General features: G+C 35.4%; 1 protein-coding gene across 1 annotated transcript in view; it reads left to right on the plus strand.

The window, feature by feature from the left end:
* Positions 1-20,823, plus strand: part of MGAT4C (MGAT4 family member C) — a 1,003,641-nt gene that overhangs the window by 130,809 nt on the left and 852,009 nt on the right. The window contains exons 3-4 of the mRNA XM_073900560.1: positions 571-676; positions 3,799-3,829. The gene's annotated coding sequence lies outside the window, so the exon portion shown is untranslated. The remainder of the gene's footprint in view (positions 1-570; positions 677-3,798; positions 3,830-20,823) is intronic.

The raw sequence follows: 20,823 nt of genomic DNA on the forward strand, positions 1-20,823 counted from the left end.
ATTTAAATTCTAGTTGGTTAACATATAGTGTAATATTGGTTTCAGGAGTAGAATTTAATGATTCATCACTTACATACAATACCCAGTGCTCATCTTAACAAGTGCCCTGCTTAATACCCATTACCCATGTAACACCTCCCACTTCCCCTCCAGCAACCCTCAGTTTGTTCTCTGTAGTTAAGAGTCTATTTCGTGGTTTGCCTTTCTCTTTTTACCCCTATGTTCATCTGTTTTGTTTCTAAATTCCACATGTGAGTGAAATCCTAGGGTATTTGTCCTTCTCAGACTGAGTTATTTTGCTTAGCATAATACACTCTAGCTCCATCCATGTCATTGCAAATGGCAAGATATCATTCTTTTTAATTCAAGCCCCTATAATGGTTTACTCAGCTCATGCTATGCAATCCCAAAGCCCATGCCACGTTTTTATGTTTTGGTTTTGGCAACACTGAACTTCTAGATGCCAATATCTTGATTTGCCAGGTTATTAAGTAAATAATGTTCAATAACAATCCATTCCAAACCTCAGTAACCTATAATAACAATAAGAATTTCTTCCCATATTTACAGGTCCCCAGTTCTTTGTGAATCAGGTAATTGAGGCCAGGCTTGGCAAAATGAACCTCTCAACTGTGGGTCTGGATGGACTTAGCTCATCACTATGGACTGGACTCAGGTAGGCCTCACAGGTATTCATTCTGAGGCTGAAGCTAAAAGGGTTCTTAGCTACTTGAGAGAAGCTCTTTTCATGTGAATGGCAGCAATGCTAGGGTCCAAACCCGTTTATTCAGGCACACCCGAGTAAAGCTCCCCTTGCATCACATCTGATAACATCCCTTTGGTGAAAACAGCTCATATGGTAAAGGGTGTGGATGCATGAAAGCATGCATAATTGGGAAATACAATGTAACCTGCAACAATAATATCATTACGTTTATTGTAATTGTTTAATTGCTATAAGTCTATTTTAATATTATTTCACTAAGAAATTATGGACTGCTTTGAAAGTAATAAAACTTAGTTTAAAAAAATGCAAACAAGGCTTCAAACACACAAACCCATTATAATCTAAAGCATCATAAATAATATACCAATTTACCAGTGGAAATATTATGTTCTCACTTACGTAAACTCTTTAACCTTTGAACACTAATTTTAAGTCAATTTGTTCCTAATACGTATGCACAAATAGAAGAATTTCAAGGTCAGTGCTGCCTGGCTTCAAGGAGATAAACATAGCACAGATTTTAAAACAGATTTACTCACAGTTATAAACCTTAGCTCAGAACCAGTTTCCCCCTTGGGCACTCTTTTGAGGAAGGTCAGTGAAGATATGGATTGTCTTATTTTTGCTAATAGTCTCTTTCCCATTCACATTTTTGGTAATTATTCTCTTACCCTTGTTTAATTGTCTCTTTATCTTCTACCACTTACCTACAAAGAATCCTTCCACTTTCCCTTGAAGGCAGAGTCATGACAGATTTGAAACATCTTTATCTGCCTCTCTTCTCTTACTTTCCAATGAAGGACTGCTGTCCTTGTGACTGGACAACAGAGTACACACAATCTGAAAGAGATGTGACCTCAGGCTTCTGTGTTACTCTTCAGTTATACCCTCTTGCTTTCCCAAGGACAGGTGACAGAACTAATATGGGAGTAATAATGGAAATTGACTATCTGTTTGGATCTTCCAGTTTGCACAGAAACAGAATGTTTGAGAAAACACCCAAGTTTGAGAAAAAAAAAATAGAGATTCTGCTTACTCTATAAACTTATATGCTCCATGTTCCCTCCTCTGCCCCCCAACATCTACAGCCTGACATAGCACTCACTCTGTTTAATGATGATTACACTTGCCTTTTGTCTTCCAGGGCAAGAACAAGCTGATAGCTCTTCTGCCGTGACTTTCTATTAAGCCTGGCAATCTGAATGGGTTGACCAGTACACATCTTAGTTGTTAAGTATAATTAGTTGAAATGAGGTCTCCCAGAACAAAAAGGTGGGTCATAAACTAAAGGCCTTGCTTAGACTATGTAAGTGAAGCATCATAATCATCAACAGTAACAAAACAATAATGATAATAAACATGTATCTAATATGACCAACAGAGGCTGAACTGACCCACTTGTAGTTATGGTCTCTGACTAATTTTCAGACTTGAGTCAGTTCAAAGAATTAGAGTCTCTTCATTGAGGGTAAGGCTGATACATTGAGGGAGACCTATTATAACATATGAAGTACACAGTGCATATTTTCCTCTTCATCTCCCCTAAAAGAGCTCATAGACATTAAACAGAGTAATGATGCATCAGGGAAAGTAAAATGCTTAGTCATTTCTCAGATTAAGGGACACTGGTCCTGAGCTATCACAAATCCCTATTGAATAAAAATGCCAAAAGGGAGAATAATGCTTTATGGAGAACAGATGATAAATGGAGTTTTGTTTCAAGTCCATTTCATTGTAGGAGAGTGTGTAAACCTAAATATAACTTGGTCCTTTGCCCAGTTCTTAAGAGATTAATTGGAACAGAACTAAGTGACAATTACAGAATACCAACATTGGCTACCAAATTATGTTTTGAGAGCCATTATTATAGGACGATCAAGTGTAAAACTATGGAATCTCAGCCTCCCACTTCAAAATCACAAATTAAAACTGAAGTACTGAAGACTTTGGTTTCTAGGTGGCCTCTAATAAGTAGCAGCAGGCCATTATTCCTGCTGAAAAAAACTAGGAACATTTGTATACATTACCAAAGGTGCATTTTCAAAGGCAGGAGATAGCTATGGAAGAAAAAAAATCTAGGTAAGCGGAAGTTCCACTGAGGAGATAACTTTTCCTTGGTGAGCTGATAAACTGGGGTCTTTTCTAGACCCCTATGGATATTTGCTGATTCTGGGCACAGGCTTCGGATCAGACTTAGCTCAAGCTGACTCTGCTGCGGGAAGGAGAAAACCAGTAAGTTTTTAGTTGACATGCAGGGCTAGAATAACAAAGCAGAAAACGGAGGCACATCCACCGCTTGACCAATTCTCTCCACAGGACATTTTCTGACTTCTGGGACTATGTGGGTGGAAGTCTGGGGAGTTAAGATAAAATTTCTGAAGGCTAGACTGAAATGTCCTGCAATCTACAGTGCTTAAAAAACAGAGTCCTGCTGGGGGAAGCAGCAGGACCCAAGTGCATGGCTGGAATCCCTTCAAGGTACTTGCCAGATTTTGAACTTTCATGAGAGGGAGAATATGAAGCTTGGCTGGCAAATTCTGAAGGCAGAGCTTGGTTTTATTTTTAAAAACCTCAGTGTTATCCCCTGTCCTTCTTTGCAAATATATCATTTTAATATTTCTAATGATAATGGAATAGACTTTGAATGTTTTTCAGATATTTCAGAATTATGAAATTCTGAAGCTCTGGTGTGTAGAGAGCACACGTATTGATAAAGCAGTCACCTTGCACCTAGCTTGGAGACCATAGAAAGTCACGTGAGCCATAAACTGCCAGAGGTCTCTGCTTTATGTGAAGATAGGGCTATTTACTCCATCTGGTTCTCAATGCCTGCTGTTCATGTGGCCTAGAGTACTTGTCCCCCTACTTTGATAAGCCTCAGTTCTTCTCATTCTTGAGATTTTGGCCTGCTTATCACATCCTCAAAGAAGCTGTGACTGACCAGATTATCTGAGATAGACAACCCCTTATTTTCTGCTCATACACACTGTTTATTTCTGTCTAATCACCTATAACACTTTACAGGTGATGTATGTGTATTTTCTGTACTTTGGATTGTTTTTCTCTTGCAGTTTCCCTCTCTAGAAAATTTGCTCCATGAAGGTAGGAACTATTTTTGTGTCTTTCTTCTTTGCTTGTGTCCACAGTCCCTAACACAGGTACTGTACATAGCAGTCACTGAATACATATTGTTTGGATTAAATGGAATAAATCAGTGAATATTATTGTAAAATATGCATTCTGGCAGCCCTTGTGCTAATTTCCACTTTATTTTTGCTATATACATCTTGGTTTTGATTCTTGAATTTGTCCAGGTTTCAAGTTTATTACTCTATGACAGAAAACACATATTCACAAGCACAATATATTTTACAACTTTTAATATGATACTCTGTTAAATAATGAATCTAGAAATAAATAGACTTTTCTCTGAATGTAAGTGGTTATTGAACATAACACTATTTTTGTAGTCTTATCAAATAAGAAAACACATTCCTTATATGTCATTTAAAATAATTTTTAAGATTAAAAACCTTGTAAGTATTTTCTTAATGTCCAATTTCGCATCCTAAGTGGGAGATAATAGTGCATGGAATTCCAGTAGTGTTATTCATGACTAGATGTCTGTTTACAGCTATCCTTTTGATAAAACAGGTCAGTGTTAAGCTTCAGTAGGCTGAGAAATTTAACATGATTAGTTCTCATTAATGTCAGAGTTAAGCTTTTTCCTTTTAATAAAAGCAGAACCATTCAAACAAGATTCTTGCAGAACCCAAATATCTGTCATACAGTGATGTGATTGTCCTTTCTTGCACCATTAATTTCAGGTCAACTAACAGAATTTTAAAGGAAAAGAAGTACAAAAAAATCAAAGTCCTAAGGCTTAAAATTATATAAATGTAACAACATTTATGAAATAGATACATATACAAAAACAATAATTCACCTACTGTATATATTTAATAATACTTTTAAAATAGCATCATTTTGTTTCTCTTGATATTAGAAAACTATATTCTGTTTTAAAAGATTGAGAAATATGCAAAAGAATATATGCTAAATAATAATCACCAACAAACCTAAAATCCAGTGAAAATAATCACAATCATATTGGCATATTTCTTTCTTGACCTCACTACTGGCCTGGCTGAAGATGACCAAGACTAAATCATACCCTTGGGATTCTCATAAGCATTTGTCAAAGCAAAGGCTACAGGAAAGTAGGGTGTTCTGTGAAAAAGCAGGTTGGAGGCCCAGCATTGTGATTTTGACATAAAAATATTGTGACTCACAACTTGGTGAAGCTTTTAATAGACCAGGTAGAAACCATTTTAAAATTTATTTAAAATTTAATAAAAATACTATTTATTTCCATAATTAATCATGATAGAATTTGATTATTTATGTTTATACTTTCAGTATTGTAAGTGCAACTTAAATAAGGATATTTGAATTCAAGTCTTTCTGGGAATGTCTGCTTGTTTCTAAAGGGAAAAAATGCCAATGAAAGAAGTATATGTCAAAGCATAGAAAAATGAAAATGTGATATTGATAAATTAGCCTCATGGAAGTTTTAATTTCATATTTAGCAATTACGATGGGAAAGTTTTCAAAGAATTTTTATCAGTGTCAGGTGCCATTCTTTTTAAAAAAATATTTCTTACTATAACCTAATTAAAATGTGAGAATTTGGTTTATATTAAATTTGGTAACATTGATTTCAATTTATGTTAATTAAATATGTTAGTTATTTTATCATCTTTGGTCACTAAAACACTTGTTAGTATGTTGCCACTTTCCATTGGAATGAGCTCTCTCTAGCTCCAGAGACTGGCCCTTTTGCACTAATTGGATTACATTGCCTCCTTTTTTATAACAGATCACAAAATAACGTCCAATTCTATTCTATAAGGAAAATAATGAGCATTACTCTATCAAACATAGACACAATGAAGTGAGGAGTAGGAATGCTAAATATGAGAAAATGTAATCCCATTTCAATTAGCATTAATTGGGGAAAAAGAAGATAACTTCATATTTATTACAAACATAATTCATTATGAATATCTAGCAATGTATATGCAATAAGTAATCTATTACTAATGTATCAGATGCCTTTTAAGTCAGGAATATGTGACAGAACATGTGTGTGTGTGTGTGTATGTGTGTCTATGTAATATATATAAAATAACAAACATCACATCATAGTGTATTTGACCTCTCATGACAAGAAAAAAGAGATTATCATATTTAACAGATTCATGGCATTCACGAGAGGTTTAATCACTGGTACAAGTTAGAAACCAATTGATTTTGGGGCACTTGGGTGGCTCAGTCAGTTAAGCATCTGCCTTCGGCTCAGGTCATGATCCCAGGGTCCTGGGATCAAGCCCTGCATCGCGCTCCCTGCTCAGCGGGAAGCCTGCTTCTCCCTCTCTCACTCCCCCTGCTGTGTTCCCGCTCTCGCTGTCTCTCTCTCTGTCAAATAAATAAAAATAAAAAAAATCTTAAAAAAAAGAAACCAATTGATTTTATGGAGTTGAACATTGTTTCTGTTTGGGACATGTTGAGTATTGTATATCTCTAAGACAACAAAAGAAGTTGAATACGTAGTTGAATATACAGGACTGTAATTCAGAAGAGAACTCTGGACTTAGTTGAGAAGTAGAAAATGATTGAAATAATGGCTGTGCTTGAGATAACCAAAAGAAAATATATAAAGCACTGATCTCAAACTGGTGGGTCTATAGATGTGTTTTATTTAGCCAATGTAATGTTTAAAAAATTGGCCAGCAATTTAGAAAAACCTGCCCAACTGGAGAATCTGTTTTACCTAAAAGATAAGCTCTGTTTATTTTTTCTCTCCATGAGCACCTTCACTCAATCACATTATCTGTATATTTCCTGGTCACTTCAGTTCTCAAATCTTGTTTATGATGAAAGAGAAAAGTTAGGCTTAGGACTTAGCATTGGGACATCTCAATCATGTGCATTTGATTTGTGGGTTGTAATGTGCTTTAGAACAATCCCCATCAAAATATCTCTGGTGAAAGACCAGGCCTCATTGTGTGTGTGTGTGTGTGTGTGTGTGTGTATAAATATATATAGTAGTCTATCACATCCATATTAAAATGAGAAAATGAATAAAAGAGAATTACTTAAATTATATCATGAAGTTATTATATGAGTAGATACAATGAGTATTTTCATTATGGAAATTTTTGGTACAAATACTATTTTATAGTAAGGGCTCAAAAATATTTAAAAATAGTTACAATATCATTAATAGAATTACTAGGACCATAAAAGAATAAATCCTGTACTTTTGTGGAAAAAAAAAACCTTTGTAGTGCTAGATAAATTATTAAAATAATACAAGTGAATATAGTCTTTATAATAGGCTCAACTGTACTTTATACTGTCCCTTTGGCATTTTTGTTTGCAGTTTTGAAAATTACTGTTGAGTTATGTGATGACATGATAAGAAGTAATGCAACTGTATATTGTTTATAAATATTTTAAGAAATAATTTTTTTTTTTAAAGAAAGTAAGATGCAACATATTATAGACTCTGCTGAGAGAGTAAAATCTGAGGTCAAATTGCCTGGGTTCAAATCCTAACTTTCAAAGACTTGCTTGTGATCTTGAGAAAATTACATAAGGTGTCTTTACCTCAGTTTTCTCAATATAAGAATAAAAGAATCATTATGAGAATTAATGAGTTAATACTTATAAATGAATTATATTTGTATTGCTTGCATGCTCACTACCTAAAAGTATTTTCTGAAGACCATTATTTTATAAAGTCCACTATTTTGTAAATACAATTTATAAATTTTAATAAAAATAAAAAAATAAATTTTTATAAGTTTTTAATAAATTTTAATTTAATAAATATAAATTTTTAATAAAGTCCACTAATTTTATAAGTTACCCACTTTCGATTTTAAAAACTAGACTTTAATATTCACATTTTATGGGACTTTGGTTAAATCATACTGTTTCAACTGTTGATTAAAAAGAATGTATACCAAAACATAAATTATATCTGAATTCATCAGTTGTCTCCAGCACCAAACAAGATGTCAGATAGATAATAGACAACTATTTTTTTTAAGTTAATTTGCAAGACTTTCCTGAAGATACATTAGCATAGAAAGCTGGAAACATGGGCTGAGAACAGATAAATGATAGGACATCCACTTCTCCGGATTCTCAGTATTCTTTCTTTCCCTTCTACCCATGCTCAAAACAGTAATGACAGTAGCATTTTCTTCACTACATGACGCAGGCATATCTCATGAATCTAAAGATGTCTGACCATCTTCCAACATGGATGTTCTAAAATATAGTGTATCAGTAGAAAAAATGAGGTATAGTAAAGTGAACACATCAGGAGATTATTGCCATTGCAAAGATAGTTTATTATTCACAGTTCTCAAGATGAAAAGGCAATTCCATGCCTTAAGGGTGGGGCTGCATGGGGAAGCCCCCGGGTTGGTCATGGGGCAATGGAATGGAGAAATGGGGCAAGAGCCATTACTGTGATTTCCGTGGGAGGAATTGGGCAAAACAGGGTAAGCAAGCTTAGAATCGGCTAGTGTCAGGCTCTGAGGCATAAAGTCTGCCCCTAATTTTGGGTACCTGGTCCTGGGATGATTAAAACAATTTCAGTGACAGAGAGTATGAACACCCAATAGGGAAAGTAGTTGGGAGTGTGCACTCTGGATTGGTTGGTGTGTGTTTGAAAAATGCACCCCCAAGAGGAGGACCCTCTTGAGAAAGTGAGGTGGCACAAGGGAGTCGGGGGGCGTATTATCAGGTTGTCCATAAAAAGGCCTGTCTGGCACATGCATGTAGGGCAGGTGTTAAAACATCCAGTTTACAGAAGCTAGAAACATGATTAATACATCTGGTCACACCAAAATCTTACCTCCTCATCTATTGTATTCACATCCACATACAGATATTCTGTAACCTTAAACTAAGTTGCAAAAGTAGCTGTCACTACCCTTTATATAAAATATTAGGACAAGGGTGGAAGGTAAAAAGGAATAATGTGCTAATACAGTTGGTCATAAGGGAGTAGTTCAAATTATTGCTGCAGTCTTCTTTTAATCATTTTATATCCCTTTTTCCTCGACCTGAATTTTTTATTGTCAGAGGTCTTTAGTTGGTTTGGTTACTCAAACCACATTCCTGAAGGCTTGATTCTCAGTAGTTTTGCTATTATTAAGCTGGAGATATTTCATTAACTTTTATGTCTGGGCATGGATGTAGTAAGAGGCACCACAGAGGATTCTAAACATATTTCTACGTGCCCTTGTGGTTATTTATTGATAGCCACAACAGTAAATAATTTAATGGATACACACAAAATATGACATTGTGCTTCTTAAATATAAGAAGTTGCCACAAGGAAACTAGTTCCTCATAAAGGAGTTGATTATAAATATACAAAACCATTTCTGACTAATAGAATGACTAGAATGATCTAATGACAATCAATAAGAAAAGAACAACAAAGCTAAAAGGGAAAGAACTCAACTTTAAACATCATTCAATATACACCAAAAGCATTCTCACATTTAGAGAACAGCAAATGAATGAGGTCGTTTGGCTTTGAGGTATTGTTGTGGTGTTCTACCTTTACTAATATTTGATCATGCTGATTCCAGAAAGCCAAGTAGGTCAGAACAGAAGTAGCCTGAAAACTCTTAACACAGACACACACTCAATACTTAAAGAGCTTCCTTACCCAGATTCACATATTCCACAGTGGAGTTTTCAAAAACTATTTTATCAAGTTATAGAGGTATATAGCTACTCACAGAAATGAAAGAATTAAGTGATCAGGCTTGATGTCATAGTCCATAGGTTCTAATGTCAGGTGTTTGTGTCTTTGAAGTTTTTGAAGGATAGAAAAGGAGTAGGCCCTCCTCATTGTCCCAAACAGTAAGAAGTGACAGGATACACATATTTTTCAACCGCTCACAGTAGCAAATAACTTGACAGCCAAGTTTTCTTCTAGTATATGAACATGTACAGATTTTGTAAGATACATGTACAGATTTTGTAAATTATTTTTTCTGAACTTTTTTTTTCAATTTTATCATCTAGAGGTCTGCCTCAGCAATTAGCAGGATAAAGACTGATAGGCATGCTTAGAAATGACAATAATAAAAGAAAATGCCCTTGGAGAGCACCACTACAATTATGATTATATAGTAGTAATTATATAATTTTTAAATAGCTACCGAGCATTGAAATGGCATGCCAGGGACTAGGTATGATTTTTTTTTTAAAGATTTTATTTATTTGACAGAGAAAGACACAGCGAGAGAGGGAACACAAGCAGGGGGAGTGGGAGAGGGAGAAGCAGGCTTCCCGCGGAGCAGGGAGCCCGATGCGGGGCTCGATCCCAGGACCCTGGGACCATGGCCCGAGCCAAAGGCAGACGCTTAATGACTGAGCCACCCAGGCACCCCTAGGTATGATTTTTATATTGTTTAATTTTCATGGTAAGTTAATATTTTAGGGACCTTTTCAATAAAGAACTACAAGAAGGTGCCAAGATTATGGTTCTAGAGAAAAATATTAGCGATTTTAATATGTTTTTAGATCCTGACGTTAGTTTCAGTACCTGTGAATTAGTGAAAAACATATTTCTGCCTCTTTGCATGTTAGTGTTTTGTGAATCCTAACTTTCTCAAGTACCACAGAAAATAAGATGACTCAAACCTCTACCCTCTCTGGTGTATGTTACCCGGAGTCCGTGCCAGCATTGTGATAGGGACACTAGTTATACAATGATACAAATTTCATACTGACTTCAAAGTCTTGAGTTTGCTCCATTGTAAATCTCTAAGAATGGGACAAAAATTCTGTTAGATGTCCGGTGGTCCCTTGGGGCTTACACATATACTGAGAAGTATAGGAAGGCAATAACTATAGTAGTCAGATGGGTACTAGGCAAGGTTCTGGTGAACTGGTGTTCATCCCTCTTGCTGGACAGTGAAAGGTATGACTTTTGTGGAAAAGAACTGGACTTCTCACTTTGAAGCAGGTGATGTGATAAACTGGCTGATAGCCAGAGTGTGGGGTTGAGAGATAACAGTTACCAGTCAGGTGTTCACTGGAGAGGACCTCTACCCAATTTAAGTCCTGAGAACTCAAATTTTAGTCATTTAAAGTGATGCTTCCCTTGGTCTATGAAGCCTGCACTTTTTAGGAAGTCCCATAACTACTCTGGTTTTCAGCAACTCCGCTAGCCTCAAATCTCGAGATTCTTGAGCCCAAACCATAAGTCATTATACATTGTTTCCCTCTTATTTGCCATTTCTTCTTTATCCATTTACGGAGGCTTTCTGGTTTTTTTTCTATGGACTTTCAGACAGTAAATGAAACTGATAAGAGTAGTTGACAAGTCAACGAAACAACAACCAAACTTTTTTTTTTTCTCCTCAAACACAAGGAGTAGTCAGTTTCAAACACATGCTGAAGGTAAGGAAGATACATGGAAGTGCTACCATGAAAATCTGAATCAGTCTATAGCAGCAAGAAAAATTTTTAAAAGCAAAAATGTTAACTTTCACATTAGTACGTTTGATCTTCTGTTATAATTGCCTATGATGCACTGATTCAGTCATTTTAAACCCAATATATCCACATGTGGCTCCCAGATCATTCTCTGGGAAGGAAAGGCATGGAAGTAAGGAAGGGACAGAGAGGAGGAAGAGAGATGGGGCAGGCATCTGATGTGACTCAGATGTGACTGAGCAAAAGAGAGTACATTATATTACTCTAGGGTGACTGTTGAGCCAATTCCAATGGCTCTTGAGGTCTTCTCATTCCCACAAACAATAGTGTCCCATAGTTTATACTTAACAGGGACATAAATGCAACAATTAGGCATTTATCATAGAGTAAGTCATGCTATACTACTCCCTAAATTGTGTTTAACTTCAAGCATTTCTCAATACAAAATCCTATAACCTTTTCAAATTTAGTGCCTTGAACATGGTTAATAAATGAAATGTTACATGTAGCACAAAATTTGAAAGAAATAGTTTATACTATTTTATTTTTTCATACATTACATTAAAATGTATCAATGATAGAATCATTTATATGTTACATGTGGTAGGCTGAAAAATGTCCCCACAAAAGATAACCATGATCTGATTTTTGGAACCTATGTATGTTACATTACATGATACTAATAATAATAAAATTAAAAAACCTATTTGTAGTTATAATTAAGTTAAGGACTTTGAGATGGAGAAATTACCCCAGATTATCCCAGTGAACCCTAAATGCAATCTCATGTATCCCTTTAGAAGGGTGTCAGGGGGAGATGTAACATGCACAGAGGAAAAAGCAATGTTAAGATGGAGCAGAGAGGGTTTTAATGATACTGGCCTTGAAGTTTAGAGTGATGTGTCCACAACTCAACAAAAGCCACAGGAAGCTGGAAGAAGCAGGGAAGTAATTCTCTGGAGCCTCCAAAGAGAGGGTGGTCTCACTAACTTTTGCCTTGATTTCAGCCCAATGATACTTACGTGGGATTTATGGCCTCCAGAACTGTGAGAAAATACATTTCTGTTGTTTTAAGCCACCAGTTTGTAGTCACGTGTCACAGCAGCCACAGGATAGCAATACATCATGCAACTGCATATTTGGTAGGTAAAAACACATTGAATTCGATTCATTCATTTAACCAGCTCTTACAATGAGCCTGATACCAGTCATTGGAATCGTTTGTCGGTAAGAATTAGTGAAAGCCTGATTCAAGTTGTTAGGTGACTCATATCAAATTAGACAAAGTTCCAGAAGAGAGCATAGGATCAACACTATAGGTGAAGGAATCTACTTAACAAAGAAGGAAAGATTATTTCTTCAGACAAGAATAATAGGAAAAAAGGAGAGACAAATCACTAAGAATGGAAAGAGGGGCTTTGGGAGTTACCCTGCTTAGATAAAAATCCTGCTTCTACCACTAGTCTACTAACTTTTCTAAAAATATAAAAATGAGTGTACTAAATATGCCTATATTATAGGGTAATTGATGTAATAACTTTTTAATAATAACATAAAATAATGTGGCTGGCTTATAGTAAGTGTTTATTAAATGTTAGAAGTTGTCAAGATTTTCAATAAAAGAAAGAACAGTGTGATAGTTAAAATTGTTACTATCAACAGGTATTCTGTTTTTCTATAAAATTTGGATTTTTTTTACATTTTTTGTTAAGTTCAGTTAGCCAACATATAGTACCTAGTTTTACTTGATATCTGGATTTTTAAAAAAAATTTAAATTTTTTAATTTATATTTTAGGTAGGTAACATACAGTGCAATATTGGTTTCTGGAGTAGAATTCAGTGATTCCTCACTTACATAGGACAACTGGTGCTCATCATAACAAGTGCCCTCCTTAGTACCCATCACCATGTAGCCCATGCCCTACCCAGCTCCCTCCATCACCCCTTAGCTTGTTCTCTCTAGTTAAGAGTCTCTAATGGCTTGTTTACTTCTCTCCTTTGTTTCTTTTCCCCCTTCTCATATGTTCATCTGTTTCCTTTCTTGAATTCCACATATGAGTGAGATCATATGGTATTTGTTTTTCTCTGACCAACTTATTTCGCTGAACATAATATGCTCTAGCTCCATCCATGTTGTTGCAAATGGCAAGATTTCATTCTTTTCGATGGCTGAGTAGTATTCCATTGCATATATATATACACCAAATCTTCTTTATCCATTCATCAGTCAGTGGACATTTGGGCTCTCTCCATAGTTTGGCTATTGCTGATAATGCTGCTATAAACATCGGGGTGCATGTATCCCTTTGAATCTGGATTTTTGTATCCTTTGGGCAAATACCTAGTGGTGCAATTGCTGGAACATGGGTAGTTCTATTTTTAACACTTTGAAGAACGTCCATACTGTTCTCCAGAGTGACTGCACCAGTTTGCATTCCCACCAACAGTTCAAGAGGGCCCCCTTTCTCCACATCCTCACCAACACCTGTTGTTTCTTATTCAACAGGTATTCTTAATAAAATAAGAAACTAAAGCCAAGTTTTTGAGGATTAGAACCATAAGGAAATTAAAGTTTAGTAAGTGAGTATAAGTACTTATTTGTGATGTGACAGTTGGATACAAAATAGGTGGCATGGATATTCCTACAAATATCAGTGTTGATGCAATTATTGAAAATTAGAAAGTCACATATAAAATGGTGTGAATTAGGCAAAATAAATAAAATAAATTAAGGAAATTAACTTAAGAAAGAAGGAGAAATATACCCCTTTCTTCCAATTTTTGATTCAGGAATTATGGCCAATATAAAGACACATAAAGGTCAGATAGTAAGTGTTCTAGGTTTTGTAGTTAATATGATCTCTGTTGCAACTACTTAGTTCTGCCACTATAGTATAAAGGCAGCAATAGACAATACATGGGCAAATGAGGTTATGTATCTTCCAAAACCACTTTATAAAAACAGGTCGTGGGGGCGCTTGGGTGGCTCAGTTGGTTAAGTGTCCCACTCTGAATTTTGGCTCAGGTCATCATCTTAAGGTTGTGAGATCGAGCTCTGCTTTGGGCTCCATGCTGGGTGTGGATCCTGCTTGGGATTCTCTCTCTCCCTCTCCCTCTGCCCCTCCTAACCTTCTCTCCCTCTCTAAATGTAATATAAAATAAAATAAAACAAAACAAAATAAAATAAATAAAAATAAGAATGGGTGAGGAGCTGGATTTGTGAACCCCTGACCTAGATAATTATGTGGCTTTGAGAAGACTTATAACCTTAACTATCCTCAACTTGAAATTTATAAAATATGGGAAATGACATCTCCCTTGTACAGGGTTGCCTTTCATGGTGACCAGGTCATGCGTCAGAAACACTGGCTCAAATTCCAGAACCAATCTTGGACTACTGAATCAGAAATTCCCGGGTGGTACTTGTAGTTCTGTTTTTCTAAAGTCTTCACAGAGGTCTGGTGCAGCTGGTCCAACATTAGACTAAGAGCTCACTGAAAGGATAACAGTAAAATATTTATTAGGGAGGGGCGCCTGGGTGGCTCAATTGGTAAGTGACTGCCTTCGGCTCAGGTCATGATCCTGGAGTCCCGGGATCGAGTCCCACATCGGGCTCCCTGCTCGGCGGAGAGTCTGCTTCTTCCTCTGACCCTCTTCCCTTTCGTGCTCTCTGTCTCTCATTCTCTCTCTCAAATAAATAAATAAAATCTTTAAAAAAATATTTATTAGGGAGCCTAGAATAATATGAGCACTCAAAACTTAACAAGGCAAGCATGTTTATACTGTAGAAAATAGACTAAAAAACTACCAAGGAAAGATGTGAAGAAAAAATTCACAGAATGGCCATTTTAGGGGGCCATAGGCGATAGAAGGCAAGAATGATAGTCCCTTTTATTTTGGTCAGGCCTGGAGAGTTAGAGGGCCAATTTAATGAATGTGCCCTGGTCATGTTTTAGCACAAGTTTAATAAGATCATCTTTTTTCTCTTCTTCTCTTGAGTATAGTGTCCCTCTTCTAGGAGCTTGGGGCATAATTCAGGTATAGAGACTTCAAATTCTCAGAATACATCCATTTTCTCATCTCACTGTATCAGGGTACACTGTTCTTTCTTTCTAAATTGTCTTTATTCCAATTATATACATTTATTTAGCAAAATTCTATATGTGCTTCAAGACATGAATCAATGTTATGGAAAGTAGTTTATTATGGTGATTATCATACTGTTAAAATGATATATATATATAATAAAATATATAATATATAATATGTATAATATAATATTTTATATAAAATAAAATATATCTTCTTTGGAAAACTCTGGTTCTAAGGAGGTCAAATACTATATATTTTATTCATCATGATGTCCCCAGAATTTCACTCAGTACTTAGCACATAAGTGACATAAAATATAAGTTTGGAGAATGAATGAAAACCTCATTTCACTGTAGAATAGGAACATATTCTCATACCAGTAGATTCATTATACAGATGATTCTAAAAATAGAGAGGTATAAGAGTAAAGATGAGAAGGTGATAAATACAATTATGACACTGTTAGAGGAGAGAGCATGAATCTGCCTACATTTAAGTGCATATTTCATGATATTCAGGGAAGGGAGGGAGGGAAGAGATGGGAAACTATTAGAAGGAATATAAATGATGAAGTTACATGAAACCACAATGGTCATCCTCCACCACCCACCCTGAAGCTAAAGCAAATGATGGGTATCAGTCTGTAGGAGGAATTATCACCAATCACCAACACCTAAGTAATGAGTGACCCTTATGACTAAATTTTAACTGCACTGTGCCTCAGATACTGAAGATAAACTTGCTCACATGTATGACTGCTTCCTGCTTTGAGTGTCTATATTAAGGTCATGATTCCTAAATCAGCAAGGGTTGGGGGGTGAAGTATTCATGCCTGCTACAACCTGAATTAACCCATAACACATTGTGCTAATTTAACGATGCCTGTTGCAGAAGGCCAAACATTGTACGTAGACTGAAAGTAAGTTAGTAGTTGCTGGAAGAAGAGAGTGACAGCAGATGTTCTAAAATTGGATAAAGGTGGTAGTGCATGGCTGTGAACATATAGAAAACCACTAAATTGTGCACTTTAAAAGGATGAATTGTACAATGTATAAATTATATCTCAATAAAGCAGATATAGAAAATTGGAGGAAAAGAGTTTGGTGCATGACCAGATAATAGAACAACTAATTAAAATCAGGAATCCTTTGAGAAATAGATGGCATGTAGCATCCAAAGTTCTGTATATCTCCTCATTACTTTATGGTGCCCTTTCCATTTTAAAGAAATTCTTAAAAAATACATCATATTTCACAGAATAACATATCAAAAGCCCCATGTTCCCATCACCATAATAAAAAAAGCTATTAGCAGTTTTTTCTATTTGATTCCAGACTTTTAATATGTAAAAAAATAAAATATATTGTATAAATGTAAATGCCTTTTCAACCAATAGCCTAGATCTATATTCCTATTTTGTTGGAAACCAGAATTTAAAAAAAAAATGATATGCTTAAGTCACTTGATTCTCTAATCTATATTTTTCTGATGTTCTATTGGGCCACAGAAAGTGCAAATCAGCCACCAATTAATATTTTCAAACTGCCAGCTAAGGTGCATGCATTGCAAAGTATAAAAATAAAATGCGCTTAAAAATGTGAAAATTAAATTAATAAAAACATTGCTATCAATCTGTATTAGAAGAGGCAATGACAGCCCTAAAAAAAACTATTTCTGTCAGTACAAATAGTTTAGAAAGATACTTAAATTCTTCAGTAATGTGAATAGGGAGAAACTTGACAATACCATTGGGAAGATAAATATTCAATTTTTCTTTCATTCTCTTCCAGATCTCTTAATGTATTATTTCGAAGTAAAGAAGGAAAGTCTATAGGAAAAAAAGAAGTAAAAGAATGAGTTAAAAAAATGAGTTAACTTAATGATATAAATCAAAATAAATAATAGTGTTTTATTTTGTTTTAATAGAACAATAGTTTTGAAACATAAGAGCAGGAACTGTGACTTAACTTTCTAAAACTCAAATTCATTTTACTTTTGAGCTCCCATCTTTCCAGGAGGGTGAGCAACATAACCCAATCATTTGTAAATATCTCCTATTTTCTTTATAACCTACAGTCAATCAAAATATTGGGATTTTAGTGGTCCAGAATAAGCCACCTCATATGGATCATGTGACTCTCCACACAAAACCTATATTTTATAAAATGGAATTAATATGCATTTTAAACACTTACTTCACCACCTGTGTCAAAGTTCAGAGAGACATTTCAAAGAACTGAACATGGGCAAAGCCCATCTATGCAAGAATATTGTTTGAAACAGCATCATTGTTAACATAAATGCCAGATTCATCACCTGTTTGAGGCCTATGTTTCAAGTGGCCACAAAGGAAATGTCACAAGACTATCTGCGGTTCTGTCTGGTTTTATGACGTGTCATTTCTTTTTGATCTTTGACTCCCTGGCATTGTGAAACTCCATCTCACCCAGGTGACTGCAGGGAAGCATGGCTCAGTTTCTCACACTCTTCTTCACTTCCCTTCTGCTCCCACATCCCTTCTTACTCCATAGCTTCCTTGCCTTCCCCAACCCAGACTAGGGGAACCTTTTCCTAACCCAAGGTTGAACCTACACTTGCTATGCCTGCTCACAGCAATAGATAGATGATAGGACGGATAGATAGGGAAAAGAAAAATGCCCATATTATATACCATTATGCAATATGATATAGATATAAATAATAGATTAATGTCTCAAAATATTGTCTGTAATAGGCTAAGGTATGTGAATGAAAGTACTTTAGAACATGTAATAGGCTGTTCTCAATTTTTATAAATAATGAGCTTTTAAAAACGTTTAAGAAAATGAATGCATAAGGAAGAGACAAGTTTAATGGAAGATTTCTGTTTCTAAAGAACTAAAACTCTTCTAATATCCATAATCGGGTTTTAATATCCAGGGTCCTTGAATTGGTATTCTATGCAGTACCTGTGTAGTGTCTTACAAATTATTGAAATACAAGCATTAAATAGAATTAAAAATATTTTTAAAAACAACTTAAACTTTTGTTCTTTCAGTTAACTTGAAATTTAATGGATCAAACAAACTACTTCAGTGTTTGAGGGAAGTGTATTTTGGTGATTTTGTAAAGGATTAATCAGGGAAGCAAAAGATTTTTGCATGGAGATTGTGTTGATGTTTTTGATGAGTTCTTAACATATTTCCTTAAATAAATTGTCAAGACAAATTTAAAGGCCAGATTTCTTTTTTAAAAAGATTGATTTTAGCTCAGAGTTATAGAGAGCTAAAAAGAGGATCATTCTCATCCATGCAACATTGACAAACCTGGGACAAACTGCACATTAATTACTTTTCTCAAACCCATCACAGTTAGGTTGCAGTGCAATTATGTAACCTGAGACCTTAGGAAAGAGAGCCACCTGCAGCAAAAAAACAAAACAAAGCCCAAACCAGGTCCCTCTCATTTGCTTACTTGGAGTGGATAAGAAACACAGATTATTTTAACAAATTGCTAAAGACTGATGTGGATTAAACTAGTATGGGAAGCCCATTGGAGCAGTAAGATATGAGGAGTTCACAAACTTCTACAGAACTTCTCTCCTTGAACCTGACCATATTACAGAAAAATTCAGGGAGAATCTAAGAAAGCTCTTCTCCTCATACTGTTTGAGGAAGTAGATAAGCATCAGCTCCTGAAATTTTGCCCAGATCCCACCTCCTCTATCTCCCATTCAGAATAAAATATTTAGTCTTCAGAGAGAAAACAATAAAAACTGTTGCTTTAAGGCACTAGTGGAAACTCATTGTAGCTGATGGAAAGGAAGAAATTTTACCAATTCTAAACAATATCTTCCAAAAATAGACGGGAAGCAAACAATCCTCAACTTACTCAAAAGTCAACATGTCCTTAATACCAGTGCCAGACAGAACCATTTAAAGAAAACATCAGACCCATGTGGCTTATAAAAATAAATACAAAAATCCTCACCAAAATATTTTTTTTAAAGATTTTTATTTATTTATTTGACAGAGAGAGAGAGACAGAGGGAGATGGAACACAAGCCAGGGGAGTGGGAGAGGGAGAAGCAGGCTTCCTGCCAAGCGGGAAGACCGACATGGGGCTCGATCCCAGGACCCTGGGATCATGACACGAGCCGAAGGCAGATGCTTAACAACTGAGCCATCCAGGCGCCCCTCCTCACCAAAATATTAACATATTAAGTTCAGCAATATATACAAGGGATAAACACATCACCACCAAGTAGGATTCACCCCAGGAAAGCAAAACTGGTTCAACATTCAGAAATAAATGTAATTCTTTATATCAATAGACTAAAGAAGAAATGCCATATGGTCAGCTCAATTAAAACAGAAAAGACATTTGAAAAAAAATTCGTAACAAATATTCTTAGCAAACAATGAATAAGAGAGAGTGACCTTAACATAATAAATAATATACTTTTTCCCTAAGTTCAGGAAGAAGGCAAGAATGTCTACTCTCACCATTGCTATCCGATATCATACTGGAAGTTAAAGCCAGTGAAATAAGGCAAAAAATAAAAGGCATAAAATATATATAGTTTGTAAAGGAAAAAATTAAAGTGAATCTATTCACAGAATACCTCTTTTGCGATATAGATAAACCCAAAGAATTAACAAAAGCTAATGCATTTAATGTGTTTACTTAGGATATAAGGTCCAGATACAAATCAGTAATATATCCATAGTCCTTAACAGACCCTAATGACATGTTTTGAAGTCTAGACTGTCCAGTACCCCTTATGACTCTTTTTTTTTTTAGAGAATAAGTTCTTTGTGTGTGTTCATTTTTCCTTAGGAACTTTATTATTAATATTTGTTGTTCCAGAAAATACAAAGAATAGCTTGTTGACAATTGTATTGTGGTTGCATTATGTACAAAATACATTATCAGTGAAGCACAGGATTTTTGCATATATATATTCAAATAAGTACATTAACCAGACATATCTTTACATCTGTATGATGTTGAGTAAACTTATCTATGAACAAGGGATGGCTTTCCATTTGTTCTAATATACTCATAAGTCTTTCAGTAGTGTATTTTTTCTCATACAAATGTTGATTTGTATGATTCTCATACACATATTGAAAAATATTAATTCCCTGGAGGTGTATATTTTTATTGCTATTTTATTTTTTTAAGATTTTAGTTATTTATCAGAGAGAGAGACTACAAGCATGGGGAGCGGCAGGCAGAGGGAGAAGCAGGTTCCCCACTGAGCAAGGAGCCCCATGAGACTCTATCCCAGGACCCTGGGATCATGACCTAACTTGAAGGCAGATGCTTAACTGACTGAGCCACCCAGGCATCCCTTTATTGCTCTTTTAAATGGAGTTCCTGTTCCATTATATCTTGTAACTAGTTGTGTATATGAAGGAAGTAGGACTGGGCAGAAGAAGCTACAGTGTGATTCAGGCCTGGCCAAGCCTCATCCTACCTG

The sequence above is a fragment of the Callorhinus ursinus genome, unplaced genomic scaffold, assembly GCF_003265705.2.
Source record: "Callorhinus ursinus isolate GAN/ISIS: 27379988/994484 unplaced genomic scaffold, GSC_fseal_2.0 scaffold14, whole genome shotgun sequence".
NCBI classification, from domain to species: Eukaryota; Metazoa; Chordata; class Mammalia; order Carnivora; family Otariidae; genus Callorhinus; species Callorhinus ursinus.